The 12,975-nt window shown below is 35.0% G+C and overlaps 1 long non-coding RNA gene across 3 annotated transcripts; it reads right to left on the bottom strand.

Annotated features, from left to right (window-relative positions):
• Positions 1-735: 735 nt before the first annotated feature.
• On the bottom strand, positions 736-12,764 carry LOC149791747 (uncharacterized). Of its 3 annotated transcripts, none has more exons than XR_016423203.1 (3): positions 11,354-12,764; positions 9,040-9,142; positions 736-1,021 (listed from the first exon to the last, which is right to left on the bottom strand). It is a non-coding gene; the product is annotated as an uncharacterized LOC149791747 (long non-coding RNA). The 3 variants fall into 3 exon arrangements; XR_016423201.1 differs by lacking the exon at positions 11,354-12,764 and adding an exon at positions 9,455-9,751; XR_016423200.1 differs by lacking the exon at positions 736-1,021 and adding an exon at positions 7,616-7,839.
• Positions 12,765-12,975: the final 211 nt, after the last annotated feature.

The following is a 12,975-nucleotide window of genomic DNA, read 5'->3' as shown; positions in this document are numbered from 1 at the left end:
TGAGACTGTACTGTATTTCTTTCCTTATCTCTAGCAAGTTTGGATAGAGGAGACTGTATTGTATTCCTTTCCATCATCCCTAGCAAGTTTGGATAAAGGAGGCTGTACTGAACATTTCGGTAAAGAAAATAGTACAGTATTTCTTCCCGTCATCCCTAGCACCGTAGCACGTTTGGATAACATAGACTGTAGTGTATTTCTTTCCATCATTCATCATTACATGGACATAAATAATGAGCTCCAAACTCCCATTCAATCCATTCAATGGTTTGGAGTTTTCATTTTCAGTTAACTCAGGCATTTCCTCAAGAATGATCGGTGAAATTGTCATTCATGTTCCAAAGGTAGAGAAGACGATACTGTATATCTAAGACTATTAACTGGAATGATAAAGAACAACACATCATATTATTACACTTATCACATAAGATCCACAAAATGCATCCTCCCTGGATGATACGGTGCGTGTAGGCTGTGTGGGCTATTGAATAAATATGAGCTCTCAATATAAAAATATAAAAGTTACTGGAGAGCGAAAGTAGATCACTATCATCAATACAACAGACGATACGTGACACTTTTGAAAATAAAATAATGCGTGTGGAATCGTATGATCTGCATGTTCAAAACTTTGTAGAGTGCAGAGGCATAAAAACATTAACACTAACAATGCCAATGCGTATCTCTGTAACAATGATAATGGTGAAACACAGTTTTATCTGCCTAATTATTAATAGAAGTATAAGAAAACAATTGTAGTTTTCTGGGCTCTGTTGAAGTTGACAGAAACTAATAATGGTCATATCTGCAGCATACAACGCTGTACAAAATGTCAACTCGAGACTTGGATAAACCAGTTGCATTGGAAAAGATCATTTGATTGGTCCTTTACAATCCACACGAGAGGTCATGACCTTTGGATTGTGGTCTTCAATCTGGATTGTGGTACGCAAAAACATGTAGTGAGTATGTAGAACATCTGTGACCATAACTAAAATTGTCATGTGAGTCAGTTCTGGATCTAAAACAAATGAGAAAATAAAGTTTTAAATTATAGAAATATTCCATTATATTCTTAGTCTACAGCACAACATTTTAAAATAAACATATTTAATTATGAAAATATTGATAAATTATTTTCAGTCTACACACATGCACAATTCGACAATATGCTATTAGTTTCCAAATATGCACATGAATGCAGACGTTATCAGGACACATATTATCCAAAACTGTATCTGTTTGTATCATTTCGTTATATGTGGCGGATGTGACGGTCCCATTAATCAAGTTCATGTAACAAGTTACACAAAATGTGGTGCAATATTTTGTATTTAAAATGAGAATTAAGCACTGAAATATGATCATCTCCTTGACTGAAAAATATACATTTATCAAATGCTATAATTGCAAACTCTTTAATCTTTCATAAGCCTAACTGGACTGTGTGTTAAAAACTGGACGGTAAAAAGTAAGTTGGATAAATTTATAATCTGCTTAGCAAACTCTTTAGTCTTTTATAAATGGACTATGTGTTAAAAACTGGACGGTAAAAAGTAAGTTGGATAAATGTATAATTTTCCTTAAACATTAACAATCCCTAAGTCGTTTACTGCAATGACTTATCTTGTATCACCTAATCTCTTCCTTACACCTTCTCTCATAATTGCTGATTATGGTATACAATTAGGACTTGAACCATAGTAAGGCTATATTGTGAATACCGAATGTATACTGGCGACGGTGAAGTAATGTATTATAGTCTGTTGCGCTGCAGATGAGTCAAGGAGGATGAGGACTCGCAGTAATCTTTTCACTATTCAGAGCAGAGAGAAGGTCATTAACTACTCTCAGAGGTGAAATTTGAGTACTATGGTGAGGGCAATATGCAGACTGTACATTGCTAAAAAGACTGTTTTCATTCGGATGAGATACAAGTTGGGATAGAACATATAAAATATTGACCTGTCAAGAATAAATTTAAAAAAAAACATTTTGCGAAATTTTTAATGGCTTGATATAAAATTCCTAAAAATGACAAAAAATGCATTGATCTCAAGTATTGTCCGAGTCAATCTGGTATAAAGATAATATCATAATTATGATAATTCAAATGAGATACATGCTGGGATATAACAACTATCTCTGAGATTCATTAAATGAATGAGAGGTAGAAACAAGGTCGTTCCTTAAACCATTCGGGTTAAGTGTCAGTTCTTCAACAGAGGTTTTGGAATGGGAGTTTAAAAAAATTATGAGAATATCCTGGATGAGATAGAAGTATTGATATCGACAGTTAATGAAGGCAAGTTTGAATCTAAGGCGTCAGAGATGTCAGGGCATGTTTGAGGTCACATGACTTTGGGATACACTTCATCACAAGGCTTTAGGATGCTCTTTATCGCCAGGCCAATAAATATAAATATGTGTTTCCGGTGGAGTGATTGTCCCTGTTTTTCAGTGATGATACTAACAATTACCCCCTCCCCTCCACTAGGGTAAAAATAAAATTTCCCGAAATGGATTTGTGCATCTAATTAAGTTGGTTTGTCCCAGTATTTGAAGTGCTTTGTACATTAGATATACAAAACATAATGTTTATAAATTTGTCCCCCAAAACTCAAAAGAATCATTCCTGCATCTAATTCAGCTGGTTTAGCCCATTACATGAAGTGCTTAGAATATTATATATACTAATCATTATATTAGTATAATGTTTAAAAGCAAAAAATTAATTTTAAAACAAATTCATAATATATATACGTTTTGTTTGGAGCATGTAAGTTTTTTTCTCTAGTCACTGTGTTAGAGAATGTCATGGTCTCTGTCATATATTTACAGGTTTTGCATATTTTTTCGCCACATGGGGCCAGATTGGCTAGTGCGGTCTTGATTAGTGACTGGCGTCTGCTTTGCCCTGATTGGGATGTCCTTGAGATTTTATGTCTCATGCTATACTACAGGTTTGTTCAGGAGTATTAACTTTAATACGTCCAACGATTCCACGATGGACCAGTGTTTCCTGATGATTTTGCCTACTTTTGGGTTGTCTGGATGGTAGGTCAGGATAAATGGTCTCATATCAGCCTTTTCCTTCTTTCCATATTTTAGTAGGTCATCGCGGTTTGTTTGTTTAGCCCTTTGGGTTGCCATCGCAATCAGGTCTTTTGTCGTAGCCTTGATAAATTAAATGTTTAAATAGCTCTTCAGAACATTTTAGGAATGTTATATCGTCAGAGCAAATTCTGCGTATCATTAGTGCCTCGCTATGTGAGATGTCCCTAATGCATTGATTTGGATGACAGCTGGCTGTGAGTAGATACTAGCGTGTGTCGGTTGGTTTTTTGAATTTGTTTGAAGAATGGAAGTTGTTTGCCTTTGGTATGAATTCATCCAGACTTTCTCTTCTGTGTTGCCACTTTACTTCTATATCATCGACAAAGCGTAGCCACTGGTATGGTGTAAGTTAAACCGATGCTAAATGTTGACCCTCCAGTTTTCCCATGAACATATTAGCATACGAAGGGGCCATTTTTATACTCATTGCGGTTCCATTGATTTGGAGGTAGTTTTCTTCACTAAATTCAAAGAGATTGAGTTTTAGGACAAGTTTCAAGATTTGGACTAGGAATTGTGTGGGTGGATTGTCTACGGCTATTGTTTCCCATGCTTTTCTATATGTCCGTATCCCTTCGTTGTGCGGTATGTAAGTATACAAAGATGTGACGTCTAAGAATCCAATTAATGTATCTGGGAGTAATGATTCGCATGGTTTGCTTTTTATGAGGTAATCTGTTGTCTCTTATATATATGATGGTAATTTGTGGATATGTGGTCTCATAGAATGATCCATGATTATGATATATTTTCTGTATGATGCCTGTTACCGGAAATTATAGGTCTTCCCGAGTTTCCACGTTTGTGAATTTTAGGTAGAAGATAAAATATACCTGCCCTTGCGTTTTCTGGGTTTAAATAGTTTCTCATTTGCTGGTCAATATACCAAATTTAGTACCCCTCGTCAATAATATTAGTGATGGTTCTTGCTTATTCCAGTGTTGAATCATGGTCTAGTTTTTGGTAGAACCTAGCGTCATTTAGTTGTTTATTATCTTCACTGATGTAGTCTTCCCTGTTCATAACGACCACGAGGAACCCTTATCTGCAGGCTTAATTGTCTGTTCTGCTTTTCAGTGAGCGTAGGGCATGTGTTTTTTTGTGATGTCAAATTAGAGTATTTGTTAGTAAGGTTGATATGTCTGAAAGTGCCGTTTTCAACAGACTTGATAAAGGCTTCAAAATAATGTAACAGGAAACACATCAAGATAAAACCCTTTATAACATGATGATCGGGTCCAACGAATAACATCGCGATATAAGCGCGATCGCATTAACAATTTTTTCGAAAGACTTTCCAGTAGAAATGTGCATTGAAATTTCAGTGTCATCAGTTTAACAACCTCTATATCAAATATTGATTGTTTTATTAGCCGGGTTTCATCAAATATCATATATACTTCAATTTCGAATTATATTCGAATTATTAAATAGTTAATAATAAGTTTTAATAATTTGGTGTGCCACGATTTGTTGGTGGGTGAAAAGAGATGTTCATTGTTTCAGTGCCATATCAGGTGATAAATCAAATTTTAATTTCTTATATTTTTCCTTCGAAACAGTGAATTATTAAAAAAGTATCTTGATATTAAGAATGTATAAATGCTACATTAATGATTGATATTATGACACAGCAGTAAAGTTTAGACTTGTATTAATACATGTAGTACGAACTAATGGTTTTGAAGATCAAAACAATAGTACTGAACTGTTACTTTGGCAATAGGGTAATATTGTTGCAAATGTTTGATCTTAACAAAGTAGTAAAACATCATCAGCAATAAATATCACTGTATGATGGGTTTCAGGAGAATCAATGCCGTCATGTTACTATATCAACAAAAGTAATTTAATGCGTATCATTAAACTTCATTCATGTAGCACTGCTTGCTACCGTATAGTTCTATTATAGCGTGAATGATGCAGAACTTGATTTACAGAACAGAGCAACTGAATGCATGTAGTGTACACATGGCTGAAAGTGGACTAGTAAATAAAAGCTATCCAATTGAAACAATGTCGACACTCTGTATCATCAGTACATGCAGGAATAGGAAAGATCGAAAATAAAAATATAGCAAAAATTGACAGTAACATGTAACTAAAAACAAAAGGAGAAATGAAGTCGATGGACTATACATGATTGTACATAAATCCCAATAGCAGTTAGAAAGTGAAGATGGAACAGAAAATAGAATAAGTATATATTGTATGAACAACCTGACAAAGCAAGTCATATGAACCGGAGGTAAATATTGTTTTCTACTGGGACTTAGCAGTTAATATTGTGATCAATTCTAGGTATAAAATGTTTGTTCTTGTTTTTTTCTAAACTTAATCTAAGCTGCATTTCCTGGATGTTTTGATGCCATATTCCATAAGAGAGAAAAGTGGCAATCGATTTAATACTACGAATAAATAAATACCTATACTGTGGTTTAAAATATCATCATAAAAAATCTAAGCTAACAAATGTTTCCAAGAAAGATTTAAACTACAATCAAAGCAAAATAAATGAGACAAATTATATAACAAACAGAGCAGATATCGTATGCAGCTGCATATTCATTCTTTAAAAATATTGTGTGCATCATTGTGTACATTATTTTACACACATTTTACAAGCAAATACATTTAACAAGAGCCGTTTGTAATTTACAAATGAACAGACAAGAGCATTATATAAAACAATTATTATGTTTAATACATGATCACACTTTATTTCTCACTAGAATCAATTCCTTTAGGTATGCCATGCAGTTCATGTTGATTAGTACTGAGGTAAAGTTAATATATTGTCCTACTGTGCTAAGGTGCGAGTTGACATTACTTTATATTAATGAGCATGTAATACCACGGTCCACTTTAAATCTCCCAAGATATTTTATATTAATGGGTATGTGAAACACGGTCTACATCAAATCTCCGAAGAGGTCTCGCCATATCTAAAGTTAGAATTAACTTTTTAGCCTCTCAAAACATTTAACCGCTCCAATGTAGGTCAAACTATACGTAAAGTGATTTAGCGACGTACTGCCTTATTGCATAGGATTCCTGCGGTGACAAACATTCAAATCCACTGTAGAAATGAACTATGACGTTTTTACAGATAACCTTTTGAAAGTCTAAGTATAAATGCGGTTCCTGTTTCTTCTTCCTACCAAATATTTGTCTTTAATTTCTCCAACTCTCTCCATACATTATAATATACAGTAAGGTGATTCTCTTTGCATATTTAAACTGAAAGCGTAATTTAGATAATTTCCTATAATATTTTATTTTTCAGCTTATGTGTCTTTTCAAGAAGGATAAGTCCACAAGAATATTAATGGTTGCTTGTCAGCAACGAATGCCTGTCTCTGGCTATCATTTCCTTACTGATTTTGTGTGGTATGATTGCTCGGTTATACATTTGTTTTAATTTTGCGTATTCTATATTTTTCCGGTTCTAATTGTTTGTTGTTTGCACTTTTGTTTTTCCTGCTCCCATAATGAATGTGTAATTGAGTAAGCAAATATACTTTCAGAATCGCAACACATACATTAAATATTGTTTGTATGACAGTCGTATAAAACGGCCTGAAAGTAAACAAATATATTTGCTTAATAAAGATACTCATAATCTTGTATACCATTAAGACACTCCTGATTAAAGATATACAAATATGTATTTATTTAACAGGCAGGTGGATATTGGATAATATAATTTATATGCATTATTACCGGATATATTTCATTTCGTGGTATCAAAGACACGATTTCTAACTAGCTATATTATATCGCGTTTGGTAGTACAATATAAAACATATGTGGTATTAAGATAGGAAAAGAAATTTTTACTTTTATTATATACCAATCTTAGTCCAGAATCTAAGTATAGGATAATAAATCCACCCTTCGGCCCCCTTCGGCACCATATACTCATCCCCATTCCATTCGTAAATTTACTTCACTTTCATTGCTTGATTATATAAGCAAACATGACTTAAGAAAGCGATAGGAAAGGGTTGACCTAATCTGTCGTTGTAAGTTACATTTTCGTCAGTTTGTAAACAAGTTGGTCCTATCTGACAAATTAAAGCTCGGATTCATAAATGCATATAAAAGCGGGTTTGTCGTTGAGGTCTAGTAAGTAAAGGGAAATAACAAGATAGACACGTGACTAGCGTTTGAGCAAATTTATTCATCAAAGGTTAAGGTCCATGTCTTAGGTCTGTGCATATTTATTTGTTTAGCTATCTAACAAAATACTCGTTATTATTGAAGGTGCAGATTTTGTAGGCTCGCACAAGCAAGCGTCACATCGCATGATGGGATATCTCATATTTTTATATGCGAAAATAAGGATATATTTTTTCACGTGAATATATGGGAATGAAAAATATGAAAAATGTATCTACAATGCGTCTCTCTATTTCAAACATATGTATATAATAAGTTAGAATAGTAATGATGGATCCATTATATACAAACACATTACATAAAGGCAGATCTGCTTCAATGCTTCCCACAGCTGGGCAAATTTTTATCAACGATAGTAAATACATTTTATTCGCTTTGATTGCAAAGGTACTATGCATTAAACGATATTTGTTTGGATTAGTTTTGTGTTATAGTGCCTTCCCCAGGGACAAACTAAGGTAGGTGATCCATCATTGTTTAATGGTAGAATTGGAATCCATACACTTTCATTCAAGAGTCGGGGACGCTAAGCACTCGGTTCTGAAAGGAAACGTTTAGTACAATGATGTATGATTCTTATCTGAAAAAGTGATGAGACGTTTTCGGTTGATAAGAATTGAAATTATATATCATCGTTATATAACAAGATTTGATGTCAACCTCCTCACCACACGGTCAATATATTGAACTTTAACTTACTTGCATAGATGATATGTGAGCTGCAATTTAAGATGTTTATTAGAGATTGAAGTTTCGAGTCAAAATCACGCGGCTTTTGACAGAACACCGAAAACAACAAGCACACATTGCTTAAAACAACGACTCGACTGAACTAGAATGGGGAAAAAATGTTAACTGTGAATATATTATATTCTGCTAGATTTGTTGTACTATTGACAGCTTTTGTATCAATATTTATGACAACAAACTATAGGTGTGTGATTGATTTTCTTTTCTTTCTCTTGTTTCCCTTCTGCTGTTTTGTTTTCTTATCACTGGAAAGGTGACATTATTATTGTATTTTGTTCCCTGTGTCTAACGTTCCTTCTGACACTTTTTTCTTCATGTGTTTACTATTTAACAATAACACTCATCGTTTTTCTATGCAATGCTGTTGGAGGCTTTTATCATTGTATTGCGTCATCATTTTCATCTACATAATGAATGATAAACTTCTGATTGAAAAGAGCCGTGATTGAATATCAACATGATTATACTAAGAACTCGTCCACCACCCCGATACATGCAGCCTTGCCATATTTTAAATGACGTAATGTGATCCTGAATTAAATGTATGTATTGCTGATTGAAATATCCAGTCCAAATCTCAGTGCTTCTTAGTAGTAGTTTAACATATGAACTGCAGCAAAAACAGCATAAAATCATCAATCATTTTTCAATGAGAACATGATTAATTTTACGGTTCACAAGTACAGACTTAACAATAACTGCTTTGGATAGATTCGATAATCAGAGAGGATGGTAAATATAAATCATGAACTCTCTAATGGACGTTCTCCCCCTCTCTAAAAGTAAAATAAATAAAATAAAACTAAAGACAAACAAAACAAAAAACAAAATGAAACCTATGAACCCACATTTTCGTGAATAGTGATAAGGAAGCTTTAAATGGAATAGTATGTTTATCAGAATATAAAATATATATTATATTAACAATTAACCTGCCCACTCCCACCCAGTGCATAGGATTAACAGATGATTATACTCTAGCTATTATACCTTGATTTTGTCAGATATGTTCATAGCAGCTCCCAGTAACGCCATTCTTCTCCCTGTATGTCTCTTTCTCTGTCTGTCTCTTTGTCTGTCTGTCTGTCTCTCGCTGAAAGAGTAAGAACATGAGTAAGACAACTGTGTGTCAAATATGGATCACAACATCGGAAGTCCTAAACACAATGTGTGTACAATATGGTGACCTGATCACAAAGCATACGCATATTTACATACTGAAGTCGATGCAAGTGCATATAGTCTCAATATTTGAAACTTATCGTATTTCATACTGTCTACCAATTCCTGAGAAAAAAATAAACAAATATGTTCTTGCACGACGGACAGGACAATAAGTTAATACAGAGCTAGCATGCACACTTTGTTTTCATCGCAATATACGTCTGATATACGGGTACGTTACCTAAAGATCGATCTGCTTCCATTTTGTTCACACTCAGGAGAGTATTGTCGAAGATGTTAAATGTATGGTTCGCTTTCGCTATGTAAACTGCTATAATATCACGTGATATTAGATTGATGTAGTCTTGGTGTGTACGGCGCAGCAGCACACATGTGTTATTTAATACTGAGGCTGCTGTAGTAAAATCCCTGGACCATGTATAAATCATGGTAGGTGATCCATCCTTATTGTATGGTATAATTTGAACCCGTACTATTTCAGTGGATATTATATCAGGCTATACACACTCTGCCACCGTGGTTCGTACGGAAAAAACAAAGTATAATCAAGTATGATCTTTGATTAAATATTAATAACTAGTGTTCAGTTGAGCAGAGCTCTGATTATATATTGCCGTGTTTATATTGAGATCTGATCCAAAGCTACCTGACAATCAAAATATTACGGCATCTTACCGGCAGCTCAGGCGATCCTATAACAAACAACAATACAATGTTTGAAGTATAACACATACCCACGGAGTCAAAATATGCCTCTCCCTTTCTACCCGTGGTGCAATCATTTTCGTCTTGACATATACAAACAGAAACTCATCCATGTAATACACCTAATTCATCCTTCTAATTCTCTCACATACTCGAAAATTGTTTGAAATTCTGACCATGATCATAAAAACATAAACTGTAACAATTATATCATCATTGTCTCAACTCATATCAATGCAGTTCTCTCAGCTACTATGTAACTGGATTGTAAATATATTTAGTGCCGCAGTTTAACTTGTGTCACCAACCAGTTTGCTTTAAAACTAAGAGAGAGAGAGAGAGAGAGAGAGAGAGAGAGAGAGAGAGAGAGAGAAGGGGAGATGGCTACTGGAATTTTGATGTATGTTTTCTTAAGAAAACCTTAGAATTGTGAAACAATTAACAGGCAAGCTTCATGAAAAATATATATTTATATTTTGTTTTCTAGTTCTGATGCTAAATTATCTGCTTTTATTGATATAATACTAGTGAACCTCTTTTTGCAGCGGTGTGTTTCCATTGAACATATACAAAGGATCCATTTATAAACTATGTTAGCTCTGGCATTACATAAGTTTCAGATCTTGTTTTCCTATAAATGAGGTGCTATCGGTGAGCAGCAAACGTGCTGTAACCTGTTGTGCAACTCCCGGAAGAATGCCCCCAGTAGCCAACCTCCGGGGAACCTAGTGCAGCTACCAATCTTCCTGCAGTAAAGGGCTTGGGTGGCCATACGTAAATGTCAATTAACGTATACGACCTCCGTTTTTTTCCTGAATACCCATTATTCGGCAATGCAGCCGTAAGGAGATTATTTTTTCCATCAGCGAAATCCACACTAGCTGCTATCGATATCCCTCCGACAGTGCATCCTAAAGGCATACTTATGAAATGTTACCCTAGCTGCAATTACATCCATACGCCATCTATGAAAACACAATCGAACGTATATTTCGCCAGTACAGCAGTTTTCCTGTCGATTGTATCTCACGGTTGTCTTTGAGTGTCAATGTGTGGGTCCACGACATTTCCTAATTTAATAACTTCATTAAGAATTATCTTAGCTAGCCACGCAGACCGTATGCCTACTAAATGCGACCTTGCACACCATTCTCACACATTTACAGGCACTTATCTTTCTTCACTGGTATATCCGTCACGAAATTGCTACAAATACGTTCACATAGAAAACTTATTTATCAGGCAATTGCTTGCCAGTTTCTTCGGTACAAGCTTCCAGTTTCAAAGGAAACAATAGCGAATCCATATATTTGATACATATAATATTAAAACGTTTACTTCCATAACCGACTTAATATAGTTTGATTGCAATATATGCTACCATCCATAACCTTGGTATAATTTAATTGCTCACCTGCTCACTTTGAATCCGTTCGATTTGGTTTTCATGTATGACAAGGGCTAGGCTCAATTTATCGTCGTTCCTTCTAACCTTTGATCTCGGGTGCATATCGATGTTGTTTTACTGACGGCAATCGACACAGAGTCCCTGAGTCCATGGATTTAGGTAATATAAGATAGTATTGTCATAACTTCTCCTTTTGGCTTCAAAAAACATCTTTAGATGCTTGTGGTTTATAAGCACGATCTAAAAAAGTAGATAGGCTTGTTTAGGTAGATGCTAGCAACAATCCGTATGCTAGTCTCAGTCAAAAAAGATTTGGTGGTAAGACTAGTCACATCCGGATTGATATAGCCATATCGAGTCACCGCTCGCGCACGAGTGTCTCTTCAAAATCCGGATATGTTTGTGAGTATTATGTAGACATCACAAATTAAATTAACCTGAACCATATTGATGATCCTTAAAATATGCGCGGTCCATCGTATCTGGACCCTACCAGTCGTTCACTCTCGAGAATCTCAGAAATATCTTTGTATCAACCAAGAAATGTTCTCAATGACCACTGTGTGATACCATCAGAACAATAAAGACATTCTGAGTGAAGTTTTTTTATATAAGACGTTTGGAATCTTTGTCTGTCCACTGAATTTTGACAAGAGTTCTAATTTGTACAACTGTATGAGAAAGACATAATATTATGGCAAATTCAATATGCGTGCAACAAGGCTACTACGATGATAAGTGTGTGCACCCTCCCCGCGCAGCCACTGATGTCGGAAAATCGTATTGAATATTTGCATCGTTCACGTCATCATTGGGTAGATACTAGGTGACGTATTTACGACACGCTGCATCATTGTAAATGTTTCACGTAAGAAGTGAAGGTTCTCGATATGAAGTGTTTTCTGTTCACAACGTATCATCAATGAACGAAGTTTGCTCATAAAAAGCATCATTGACGTTTTCAAAGAGTGCATTTATTAGCACGCGAAACGTCCCCATGTCATTCCTGTTTTACACGAATAACGCAAGCAGGTTCAGTTGCAATAACCGATATTACGACGGTTTTTTCATTCTGAAACAGACGTAATAATTTAAGCATGTAAGCTTTCATTGTGTCTCTTTGTATTTGTGTGTTACGATCACTTGCAATTTGTTCCAGTTGTGGTACCGGTACATCGGTTACGGATTATCCAGCACAAATATAGGTCATAATATCGCAAGCATGCAAGCTTTCCGCTTACGGCTAGGTATTCGTATTCCGCTTTGTTGCACTAGTTGCCTTAGTCGAATCACAATCTTCATGTTTATGCGTAGGTGTGAAAGAGTTATCTAATAGCAATGTTTTTCTCAATAACTAGATTTAATTATTTTCCTTTCTTGTGATCAGAAACGTCAATCGTTTCAATTCTAGTTACTGTGTAATTTGTTTCTGTGTTCTTCAACATCCTTGGGTGTTTATGATAATTCTTGTAACTGTAACGCATATATTCGATAATTTATCCAATACTGAGTAGTACTGTATTGCAAGCAAACATCACGTGATCTGACTTCAGGACATAAGTTTTTGAGAGGCCAAGATAACACAGTTGTTGACTGGTTAGTGTAAAACACCGCCCTTGTCAAATCAT

Source organism: Sinohyriopsis cumingii, chromosome 9 (genome assembly GCF_028554795.1).
Source record: "Sinohyriopsis cumingii isolate HCF-2022 chromosome 9, ASM2855479v2, whole genome shotgun sequence".
NCBI classification, from domain to species: domain Eukaryota; kingdom Metazoa; phylum Mollusca; class Bivalvia; order Unionida; family Unionidae; genus Sinohyriopsis; species Sinohyriopsis cumingii.
This window is presented reverse-complemented; position numbering and strand designations above follow the sequence as displayed.